This window comes from Petromyzon marinus, unplaced genomic scaffold, assembly GCF_048934315.1.
Source record: "Petromyzon marinus isolate PM22_M1 ecotype Great Lakes invasive population unplaced genomic scaffold, UKy_Petmar_22M1.pri1.0 PM_Scaffold_1, whole genome shotgun sequence".
In the NCBI taxonomy this organism is placed as follows: domain Eukaryota; kingdom Metazoa; phylum Chordata; class Hyperoartia; order Petromyzontiformes; family Petromyzontidae; genus Petromyzon; species Petromyzon marinus.
In genome coordinates, this window is record NW_027423057.1 from 4364431 (window position 1) to 4377240 (window position 12810).

Sequence of the window (12810 nt, forward strand, 5' to 3'; positions counted from 1 at the left end):
AGATGGATACAAATTAAACAATCACTGGAAGGATGTTATCAACCAGGTAATGCCTTAACTTGTGTTGTTGTTTCCATCATTACCTGCCGATTACTGCTAGCCCCGCCCACGTCCCCCCACCCCAGCCTCACGTCATCTTCTCCTAGCGCTCACGCGGCCCCCCTTCCTCTCCCTACCCCACACCCTCCCCTCTCTCTCTCCCCCCTTGCCTCCGCCCCCATCTCATACCTGTATAACCTCTTGCCATGGCAGCTCTCCCGCCGACTTCAGCATTTTCTTGCTGTGGTTGTCCCACCTGAAAATATCACTTATGTTGCGATCGAAACGTCGTGATTTGTTTAATTTTATTTAATTTATACCTACGTGACTTTACTGAAAGAACCAAAGAGTATGGATTCCTGCAGTCACGAAAGCTTCAAATAAAGATTAAAATAGTTTAGTTTAATTTGTTTATTTTTGAACAGTTTGTCTTTCCTGTCATTTTTTGTATTTTTTTAGTTATGTTCTGACCTGCCCGATTGGACAGCTGTGAAAACAGATCTTTGTAGCTCATCGATTTCATCCAGTGTAAATAAATATTCAGATTTAAATTTTATTGACCTCTGTGCGAGTCTATGGATTTCTGAGTTTGTGGGCCTCTGTGAGTGTATGGGTCTCTGTCTGAGTCTATGGATCCCTGTGTCAGTATATAGGGTCGCCGTATGAGTCTGAGTGTCTGAAGGAATGTATGGGTCTCTGTTGGAGTCTATGGGTTTCTGGTTCTGGGTCTGAGTGGGAATCTATGGTTCTCTGAGTATGGTTGTTTGTGCGAGTCTTAAGTGCACAAACTGAACTTAAAAAGGGCATTGAGGGGTGCGGAATCCAAGTTGACTATTAAGCTCCCCGCAGTGCAAGCCAGCTCTCTAGTCGTGTCATCATACAGCCCCTGTAATTCTTTATAATAATAATTAGACTTACTCCAGGAAAGCCACGCTGAGTCATAGTAAGGTCCTGAATTTGGTTTTTTATTGTAAGATCTTTTCAATCAATGAATAACGAATGCTTACACAAGTGGGGGGAAACCGGAGCACCCGGAGAAAACAAACGTATGTGAAGGGGCAGCAGGCAGCATTTTAAACCGTACAGGTGACGATGGCGATGATCCCACTTGCTATAATGCCTTCTCCTGGCCAGTCAGATGCTTTCTCCTGGCCAGCCAGGAGAAGGCACCTCAATGTCCACGGGAAGGGGGTTTCACAATATTTACTGTGTGATCCACCAACCCTTGCTGCCTTCTACAGTGCTGGATCGCAGGCTTGCATCACCACCTTCTGGCGAGTATTTGTAGTTATTATTTAAAGCTATATAGCACTCACAAGAACGACTCAAGAGGCGCGAGGAGCCACAGACATGCAGGAAGGAAGCCACGTGGTGAGCCAGCACCAACGATTGTCCAGGCTCTACGGTACTCTATGTATGGAGGCATTATTGGCTAATTAATAACGAGTGTTTGTACAAGTGGGGGAAATCGGAGCACCCAGAGAAAAGCCACGTGTGTGAAGGGGCAGCATTTTAAACCGTACAGGTGACGATGGCGATGAGTCCACTTGCTGTACTGCCTTCTCCTGGCGAGGCAGGTTATGCACCTCGACTTCCACGGGAAGAGGATTTCACAACATCATTGTGCGGTGATTTACGAACCCTCGCTGCCTTCCCCAGTGCTGGATTTGAGACGTGCACCACTAACATCAGGCGAATGATAACAACAACAACAATAACTATACTTATTACTTGGTAGCAACAGGCGAAAGAAAACAACAGGCAAATTATAACAGTCCAATTAAAACAGGCGAATGATAACAGGCAAATGAAAACAGGCGAATGATAACAGGCGAATCATAACAACAGGCGTATGTTTAGAACAGGCGAGTAATAACAACAACAATTATTATTTACACTTAGAACTTGATAACAACAATATTTATACTTATAACGTGATCAAGCAGGCCTCAGAGGTGCGAGGAACCACAGACAATCAGGAAGGAAGCCACTTGGTAAGCTGGCACCAACGATTGCCCAAGCTCTGTGACCCTATTGATACGTTTTTATCGACCAGATAGGGAGCGTTACGTGTGGGGGGGAAACCGCCCCCTTCGGTGCCTCTATGGTCCAATAGCTGGTCTTCTTGGCGCCACGGTCCCGAGCCCCCTAAAAGTTCCTCATGGAGCAAATCAACGGGTGGGCCATTGCCTTGTCAGGGCTCATTCATTGCTCCGGATCCCACCTGAAAATGCCAGGCGCAGATCCCCACATCATTAAAGCCACGGGTGCATTTATCCCAGATATAAACAATTGCAAACTATTTGACTATTTTTTTTTACTTTAACCAGGCAAGGCCCACTGAGCTATACAGCTCTCTTTCAGAAGCGGCCACACAATTACAGCTCAACAAATTGGCTTATTACGTGGACATTAGTAGCCAAATACTCTAAACATGTGCTAATAAATGTGGAGGGAAAACCCGGAGGATCCGGAGAAAAATACACGCGACCACGGGGAGATAGCATACAAACTCCAAATACAAAGGTGTCAGGGTAAGGATTTAATACACGACCTCCTGTATACCCTACAAAATAGTTAACATCTCGCCACCGTGGCGCCCAATTCTGATCACATGACATAGCAAAACGAACGTCGCGGTGCATAGCAATAATTCAATTGGGCAATTACTGAGCGTTCATAAACGTGAGGGGATACAGGAGTACCCAGAGAAAACCCACTCGTGCAAGGGGGCAACCCTCTATCCCATGCAGACAGAGATGGTGCTTATCCCACTTGCTGTACTGCCTTCTCCTGGCCAGCCAGGATATGCCACCTCAACACCCACTACACCATGAACTTTGTGAACCGAGTTTAAATTTCTGGCCACGGCGAACATCAGTGGCTATCTCCCTCTTCCTCTCTCGTCCCTGCTATTATCTCCCTCTTCTTCCCGCGTCCCTCCCACTATCTACCTCTCCAATCCGTCCCACCATCTCCCTCTTCCTCCCTCGTCCCTCCCACCATCTCCCACTTCCTCCCCAGTACCTTCCACTATCTCCCTCTTCCTCCCACTTGGCTCTACTAGTAATCTCCCTCTTCTCCCGTCCCTCGCACTATCTCCCTTTTCTTCCCCCATCCTTCCCACTATCTCCCTCTGCATCTCCAATCCCTCACACTCTCTCCCTCTTCCTTCCTCTTCCTTCCCACTATCACCTTCTTACTCTAACCGATCTGCCTAATCCTCCCAAATAACTCCCACTATCTCCCTCTACTTCCCCAGTCGCTCCAACTATCTCCCTCTTCATTCCCCTTTCCTGCCACTATCTCCCTCTTCCGCCCCCTTCCCTCCCACCATCTCCCTCTTCCTCTCCCGTCCCCCCCGCTATCTCCTTCTTTCTCTCACATCCCTCCCACCTCCTTCCTCCCCCGTCCCTCCCACTATCTTCTCATCCTCCCCCATCCATCCCACGATCTTCCTCATCCTCTCCCGTACCTTCCGCACCTTCCTTATTTAACACCATCAGGTTCACAGACTCGCCCTCGCTTCTCCCAGTCAAATAGCCTAGCTTAGACACAACCCCCACCATGTTACACTGACGGCATCGACCGAGACAGCCAACAACTATCCGGCCGCCCAATTATCTAGTGAAGACGGCAGCGACCAAGTCGGCAAAGACGACAGTGCCGACGAGACGACTCCACTTCCCAGAACGTGCAACCACGAGCTCTCGCTCTCCGCTGCTTTTATCCGACTCGGCCGCGCCTCCCTTCTCCAACCCACGAGCGGGTTCCAGTGTCTTCCAGGGAGGGTCTCTGTGATCCTTGCCCCAGTGCCTCCGCCCTGCTGACAAACCCGCATGAGGCTCACTGGCGTGTGTACTCCCCGTCCACCGCAGTTGCCGCTGCTGGACAACTATTACTCTACAGTTGTACTGCCCCTCTGTACCGTGCCCCCGAGCCATCAACACGGACTCACAGCATCAACACAGACTCACATGATCAACACAGACTCACAGCATCAACAGACTCACACGATCAACAGACTCACAGCATCAATACGGACTCACACCATCAACACGGAAACAGGGTCAGTGAGCAAGATGGCGGATGAGTGCATACATGATGTGAGTGGTGGTGAGTTCAAGTTAAGCACCCAGTTTTAAATCTCATTTACTCCCACCATCACCACCACCACCCTACATACAACAGTCGGAAGTAAATGCCTACACACCCTACATACAATCGTCAGTAGTAGTGGGGAGAAGAGGGCATCAGTGGGGGCGAGGCATGAAGCGTTGAGAAGCCCTCAGATACTCCATAAAACCCCGAGTTTCATGGAGTATAATTTTCAGCATTACAGTTCCATTTTTTTTACGTTAACAAATGTCTCGCCATATATTACACCGTATAGGTAACTAGATTGGGCGAGGGATGGTCTTTTTTGTTGAACAATCAATAAAGCTACGGTGTTGTACTGTGCCCGTATCCGTGTACGGTACTGTGCACTAAAGGAAGAAAAATGGAGCGGCTGAACCTCACTGCCTCCTTACCGGAGGCTGTAAACATCAAGTGACCTGAAAACTGCGATGGGACGTGAAAGACAACATGGAGAGACAAGAGGGCGCCACGTGTGTTCTTCCATGGCAGCAGCAGCATCATCGCAGGCAATGAGGTTCAAATGGGCACAGGAACTTTGAGGTGGACCCACGAGTGTTTGAGCCACAGCGGCGTGCAATCGGCGACCTCTATACGCTTGGCGCAATCCGCACCGTCATTTCACGGAGCCCTTGTCCACTCGACGAGTGCGACGACGCCGTCCCACCGTCATTCGGCGCCTCGTGGTGACATCACAACAGCAAAGCGACAGGTGTTGTTTATTCATTTCTTGAGGCAATTCGAGGGCCCGGTTACATCGCGTTGTGATACACGCACACACCGTCAACATATACTACACCGGTTATAAAAAAAAAAGCAGGGGATAGAAAGGTGGGGGAGCGGACCCGACCACAGGTATTGTTTAAAAGACGTCAAGCGGACCGGGGGTTTTAAATGCAAGTCCATGCGGACACCAACATCCGAACGATTGTACCAATAAATCCTGAACCTTCTGGAAGATTTCAGCTCCCGCTGGTTTGGATCAGGGTGATGTTGGGGCAAATTCCATTAATTGGGAAAGGTGGCAATCTTGTGGGAATGTCCTCGCCAGAGAAGAAACTTGTCGCTTCCATGTTTTATTTTCATCCGACGTCCCATTAGCGAGATCCAGAGCGTGACGGACTCATATGGAGTCGGCCTCCTGTAATTTTTCTGGTCTCATTCTCACCACAGGTGAAGGCAGAGCCACACATCAACGTGCCAATGGGGCCACGGTTGAAGTGGTGGGGCCACGGTTGAAGTGGCGGTGGCCACGGGTCATGTGGCCTCTATGTATTTTCCATGTTGAAGGCCGATTGCCCCAAACATTGCCCGTCATATGCAGTGTCACTGAATAACGTGTGAAACATACTGTAGCATATACAAAATTGTATTTTCTTCATACATTAAATACAATAAACATGAAATGCGTATAGGACATTTATAACTCTCTCAATGACCAAACTTGTATTTTATGAACACACTTATACGAGCAAAATATGACAAAAGTGTTCCAGATTTCAGTTTCAATTGAGACTGAAATCCGGAATCATTACCCCCTACTGACAGACTAATAATACCCGCTCGCAGGCCAAGTGCTGATTCACCTTGGGGCCTCGCCTGGTATAGAGGTCGTGGGTTAAATCCCGACGCCTGTATATCTGGAGTTTGCATGTTCTCCCCGTGACCGCGTGGATTTTTCTCTGGGTCCTTCGGTTTTTCCCTCCACATTTAGAAACATGCGTTTAAAAGTATTTGGCTGCTATATATTTCTGCGTGACAAGCCACTTTATAGCGCTTTCATCTGTGGCCCGGTCGTTCCTGAAAGAGAGCTATACAGCTGAGTGGGCCTTACCTGGTAAAATAAAAAGAGATTAGTTTTGTTAGTTTATTTTGTGCCACAGGGGGACAGCTACAGGGGGGGGGGTGCCCATTAAAATGGTCGAGATGAGATGCAACTTAAGGCGCTTGTGACTTCCCAAAAATATTATTTATGGCAGGTTTTCACATCTAAACATCCCGGGTGGCATTGAAGCCAAGAGCTCCCACCCTAGGTGAGTAGCTACGAGAGCGGTGCTGTGCACGGCGACACGCCACTTTCTCCATCTGCCTGACTTGGTATTTTCTTTTTTGTTACTTAAATAAATGTTAATGTTTCGTTTTGTGTACGCGTGTATGTACACCGTTTGGGGAGCGGTGGTGCAGCAGTTAGCGCACTACGAACTCAGCCATCTGAGTACGTGGTGTGGGGTGTGTATAACATCGCAAAACTGGGGAGGACAAAGGCAGCCAGACGTGGGGCTGGCCACACAACCACTTCTGTGCCATGCCGGCCATCATAGGTGCTACCCGTTAACAGCACTTGCCCCAGCAATCTGTTAACGGCGATACGGAGTACCTTTGTCTTTTTGTGCAATTGTGTGCTTCTGTGTGCGACGCATGCGACGATGTGCATGTTTGTGTTTGATAAATGTACATCCGCAATGTGTGTGTGACGCGTATGATGCGCGTGTGTGACGACGGTTGGAACAGCGATTCACGCACTGCCCTATCCACGCGGCGACCTCTCCTCAACGTCTCGAGCCTCGGCGGAGAGCGCCGCGAGGTTCGACTCCAACTCCGGCTTTCCAGGGACAAACCCCCCCCCCAATGCCCCTCCCCCCAGGCCCATGGGGGGGGGGGGAAGTCGCTCCCCTCCCTCACTCCACGCTCAGGAACTTCCTCTTCTTCGCCGTGTTCATGTACGGTCGCCAAGGCCACTCCACCTCGGCGGTGGCCGCGTTGTCCAGCGTGCCCAGTTTAATCTCATAGACTGCGCGACACACAAAAGCAAAGATCCCCCCCATGCAGCCTTTAACAGACGGCGTGGGAAAAGCGCTGTTCGTGTGTTAGCATGTAGGAAAGCCAGCACGGCACACCAAGGGGTGGGTGTGGGTGGCCAGCATTACGTCCGATCATCTTTGAATTTACACATCGCATCCGGGGTGGGGGAATGCGAGTCGGGTCACGGTACAGCGAATGCGACCAGAGCAGCGACCCCACCGACTCAAGTTCCGATCCGCTCTACAAGTCACCCGCGGGCCACCTAGCCCGAGGCTAGACTCTTACATTCAGCCCATCATCCTCTCAGGGGTCGATAAAATTTACAACCACTTCGTAGGGAAGTCCACAAGGAATGTGGAATTTCCACCGCCTCTGCAGGGGTGTAAAGTGGAGACGAGTAACAATGTGTCAGGCAGACTTACGCTCCATCTCGAATCACGGTCCCACCTCCTTCAACTCGATGTCCTTGCCGTCGCGCTTGTAGACGTTGTGCCTGTTGGGAGGGGGGAAGGGGGGCACAGAAGTCACGGGAGGGGTCGCGGCAAGTCACACGGACGGCGCTGGACTCTCATTACGTGTCCTCGCAGACGTTTGCCAGTTAGAGGCCAGCGGCCACCCTGTTTAAAACTGCGGATGCATTAGCAAATGAACAACATTACGCGCCTTCAGCTTCAGAGATGGCGTTAAATAAAAACTCTGTGCTGTTGCTCGAAAACTAAAGTAAAACGAAACTATTTTTATTTTACCACTGAGCTATGTAGCTCTTTTTCACATAAAAATGTATAGCAGCAAAATACTCGAAATTCAAGTTTCTAAATGTGTAGGGAAAAACCCGGAGGACCCGGAGAAAAATCAAAGTGACCAGGAGGAGAACATGCAAACTCCGAATATACAGGCGGACACACAGCACCTGGCCCAAAAGTCTGCTCACTCTTTCCCATTCCGAGACATCTGCAAGTTGCCGGGTGGTAGGTGTCACGTTCACCGCTGAATCTCGGTACGCGCGAGCGGCTCGACGTTCATTTTATTTATAGAGGCGTAGCGCTGCTGTTTTTAAAAGGCGTTGCCCTCACCGCAGAGAACCGTAGTGACACGACCGGCACTCTATGGAACAAAACTGTGCCACACGCCCTCCCGCATAGTCTTATGGGAGCAAAAGGTATGTCTTCAGGTCAGAAGACGTACTTGAGTTTTTCTTACGGTTCCGTTTCGACGACGTATATGTACATCATGGAAATGAGAAAGGGTTATAGCCTATACGAGGGATCTTTGTGCTTTGGGGATGGGGGAGGAAGATGTGGGTGAGACTGGCACGGTGCCCGCACGCACCCTCTTTCCGAGTCGCGACGTGAAGTTGTGCATCACGAGGTGTTGGAATGCCTCGGACATCATGTCCACGTCCGGATGTCGTGCCGCATCACCACGCTCGAGAGTGTCAAGTACACCCTGGCATCGTACCACGTGTCACATGAACAGCATGCCGGAAAGTTAGACACACCACAGGTGTCACACAGACTGTACTGGAGAGTTAAACAGACTGCCCTTACATCTGCGGCATCATACCACATCACACCACATACACAGTTAAAACACCACAATTCCATGTCTGCAGCGTCATACTACACACCGCACATCGTACGCACAGCTAAATACACCTCCATCCCCGTCTGTTGCACCGCATCACACACGTCACACCATGCATCACACCGGGGAGCGGGAGCGGAGTGGCTATCTCATTACACTACAAATCCGGTGACCTGACTTCGATTTCCGGTGTGTCCAAGCATCGACAGTGGGGAGACAAAAGGGGCCAGATGCGGTAATGACCACACCACCCACCCCGCCGTGTGCCCTGCCGGCCTTCGTAGGTCGCTCGACAAACAGCATTTGCCCTGACAGCCTGTTAAAGGCTACACGGGGGAGCTTTGTCGACTGCGGTGCGTGCGCGTGCCTGGCATACCGCGGTGCTCATGCAGGACGATGAAGTCGTTGACGGCGTTGGCGCAGCACGCCCACACCAGCGCCTGCAGCTTGTGGCCTCCGTGGTTCATCGGCTGAGCGTTCGGCAGGATCAGCTTCATCTCCTGCGGTGGTGGTGGGAGGGTGGTGGTGGTGTGGTAACATGACAGCAAGCGGTCACACGCCGAGTCCGCTCTTCCCACCGGCGTCCGTCCCGGCCACGCTGATTTCGCCCCCCCCACTTCCCCGCCCCCCCACTGTATCCGACTCGGGTTGTGTTGTTTGTTTTTTCCATTGCGGAAGCCGAGCCGAGCCGTGCCGGTATACGGGGTCGCCAAACCCCGTGTTGGCACAACTGGGATGCACCATTGGAAAAACTTTACTATTTTTATTTTACCAGGTAAGGCCCACTGAGCTATGCAGCTCTTTTCCAGAAGCGACCTGGCCACAAATCATAGCTCAACTAAGTGGCTTATCGCCATGTGGAAATTTATAGCAGCCAAATACTCTTAAACGGACGTTGATTCTAAATGCGGAGGGAAAAACCGGAGGACCTGGAGAGAAATCCACGCGACTCCTCGGAAAGTGGCACGCAACTCCAAATATACAGCAGGCATCAGGGTCAGGATTGAACCTGCGACCTCCTGTATACCAGGTGAGGGAGTTAACATCTCGCCACAGTGGCGCCCCCAATGGTACATCTTTCCGTGACCACCGACCGTGCGTAGTGCTACAGTAGATACATTTTCGATGAATGGAAGGGATCGGTCATCGCGAAAAGGCGGACTGAATCGCGAGGAATGAAGTTGACAAAAGCTGCATGCACCAAACCAAAGTGTCCAACGCTCCACCACTTACGACCCCCCCCCCCCACCACACAGCCTCCACCTTTCATCAACAACCAGATTTCTTCTGGTTAACTCAACGGATGCGAGTTGTCTCACACTGCACAAGCCCGATGATTGGTCGACACGACTCGTGTGAGGTGCAAGGAACTGATTCTAAAGCCGATAGAGAACACGTGTGTGTGTGCGGTAATTTAGCAGTTAGCATGCTGCCCCACAAACCTAGTGACCCGAGGTTTATTTCCGTTCATGGCCAACACCAGTGGCGATTATCTGAACTGGTCCTGGGCCTCCCCTAGATCAACTCAGCCTCAAACGAGTACCTAGTGCGGTGTTTAAACATCATTACCAGAGAGATAAAGGTGGCCAGTTGTGGTGCTAGCCACCTACACCCTCGCAAACAGCACCTGTCCCAAAAACCTGTTAAGGCTATATGGGGGACATCTGTCTTTGCGCGCTTGTACACATGCAATACACGAGGACCCACATTCCTCGTGTGACCCCAAACCCTGTAGCCCCTGTGACCCCGTGCCCGCACCTTGATGAACTGCTTGAGGAGGGAGCTGGGGTCGCGTGAGGTCGTCGCCATGATGTGTGGGTCCTTCACGCCGGCTCAGCGGTACTCGTCATCCATGTGGCTGCTCACTCCTACTGACACGGCGGGGGGGGGGGGGGGGTGGATAGAAAGAGGTGGTAGATGGGGCAGGGGGGACGGAGAGGGTAGGTTATCATTTGCCATACTTCACCGTGCAGGTGAGTGAAGGTGTGTGTGTGGGTGGATGGAAGGAGCGACCAGGAATGGTTTAGAATATCACTCTGCAGTGATCGCGTTGATTTTGTGTAGCGAGCTGAGCACTAATGAGACCTGGATGAGTCCCAATTGCAAGAGTGGGTGGGTGATATGGCAGGTGAGTGGGTAAATTGAGTAAAATGATGAGTGAGTGAATGAGTGGGTCAGTGCATGTTAAACCTCTTTGTTACAGCACGTAACCAACCGTGGTAATCGGAAGTGTGACAAACTAACCACAAAAAGAAGTTCTCAAGAAATGAGTTTGTCAATCTAGACGATGATTTAAAAGTGCAAAGCTCCAGTGGCTTCCTAATATTGTAAGGAAGACCGCTCCAGAAGGAAGACTGCTCCAGAAGCACACGTTATGTGGTGACCACGGCCTTCATTTGACATTCCACAAAAATTTACGCCAGCCATCACACACACACACGGCCGACTCTTTTTCCACGTTCACGCCACGGGATTTTTCAAAGTCCACTTGGGAAGCAATCGCCGTGCAGTATTTACGGTCAACGCAACTGCTGCATTAAACCCATTAAACCGGTGGGGGGGGGGGGTTGAGGGCCCGCCGTTCTCGAACCGCGAACCTCCGCGGCAAAACACGGTGCCACCGCTTGGCAGGAAGGACCGACGGCGAGCCGGGGATGCGCGCCGACTCGGCGTGTCTAGCGGGCGGAGACGCGCGACGCTTATCCCCCTGCCTCAAGAGTCTCGCGGGAAGGAAGAGAGAGAGAGATGCGAGGAGACGTGATGGTGAGGGATGTGAGATCACCCTCCCCTCCCTGGTCGAATTCCACGGCCTTCTGGAGTTCAAGCGCCTCCCACCGCAGGTCCGTAGGCAGCACCAGGTTTTCTTCGGTGACGACGTCAGGGGGACAGGGGGCAGTGGGTAGGGGGCGGGCAGGGGAGAATTAACAAGGAAGAAAAATCATGCGCACGCATGGATTCATTTGGAAACGCTTTCCACGCGCGGTTGTCTTCTCGCCTGTATTGTCAGACCGTTTTGTCCCATCTTAGTCCGTCTTGCGTGTCTCATTGTCTCTAGATCCGTCTCTAGTCTGTCTTGCGTGTCTCAATGTCTCTAGTCTGTCTCGCTGTCTCTCGTTCGTCTTGTCGTCGCGAGCCCATCTCTAGATCCGTCTCGCCGCCCGTTACCATCGAGCGCCCTCTTGAGCCGCGCCTTCTCCTCTACGAGGATCTTCTTGGCCTCCTGCGCCTTGCGGTAGAGGTACTCGCCGTGCAGTTGCGCCTCCTCAGCTGCACCACCAAACAAAGATCCCCCATGTAGCCTTCGACAGGACTGTCGGGTACAAGTGCTGTTAACGAGCAGCACCTTTGATACACGAAGGGGGGTAGGTGGCCAGCACCACATCCGGCCGCCTTAATCTCCCCAGTGGCGATGTTTACACAACGCACCAGGTACTCATTTGAGGCTGAGTTGACCAAGGGGAGGCCCAGGAACGGAATCGTCACCAGTGTTGGCCATGAGCGGGAATTGAACTCGGGTCGCTGGGTTCGTAGTGCAGCGTAGTGCTAATCGCGAGACGACCATAAACAACAACCGCCATTCGCCACGAAGTGGTGGAGATGTCACCACGGCGCTCGTGCCAGGCTATGTGCAGGTTAAGGCCACATGAAGCGTCGAACGCCCGCTGGCAGCAGGAGGTCACAGACAGACAGACCCAGGTTGCCATTGGTTGCTTGACTGAGATGACTGGCCGATGCACCACCTGTGCCCCCGACTGTGCTACACCACCGCTCCCACCTACACAAACTCTCTTGGGCTATACTCTTTGGTTCTTTCGGTAAAGTCATATAGGCATAAAATATACAATAAATTAAATCACGACGTTTCGGGCGCAACACAAGCGTCCATCATCAGGTGGGACAAACCACAGCAAGAAACAATTGCCGACGTGGGCAAAAGAGCTGCTGTAAACAAGAGACTATATAGGTAAGAGAAGGGGGGAGGATCAGGGAGGAGAGATAGAGAGGGGGGGGGGGGTATGAGGAGGGGAGTGCTGAAGAGAGCGGGGCTGGGAGTGGGAAGCTTAAGAAATTAGAGATGCGGAAAGTTAAGGCAACACCATAAAGCAGTTAAGGTTTTACCTGGTTAATAACATTCTTCCAATGATTACTCAATTTGTATCCATCTTCTCGGTTGAAGTTATGTCTGTGTTTATATATCTGGATGGCTTCATGAACAAACCTTTGATAGTAGCCCGAAGGTTTGCAGAG

General features: G+C 51.3%; 1 long non-coding RNA gene across 1 annotated transcript; it reads right to left on the reverse strand.

Annotated features, from left to right (window-relative positions):
* Positions 1–5529: 5529 nt before the first annotated feature.
* LOC142922526 (uncharacterized) lies at positions 5530–12523 on the reverse strand. Its single transcript, XR_012940129.1, has 6 exons — positions 11728–12523; positions 11160–11425; positions 10321–10430; positions 8939–9062; positions 7401–8424; positions 5530–6967 (listed from the first exon to the last, which is right to left on the reverse strand). It is a non-coding gene; the product is annotated as an uncharacterized LOC142922526 (long non-coding RNA).
* Positions 12524–12810: the final 287 nt, after the last annotated feature.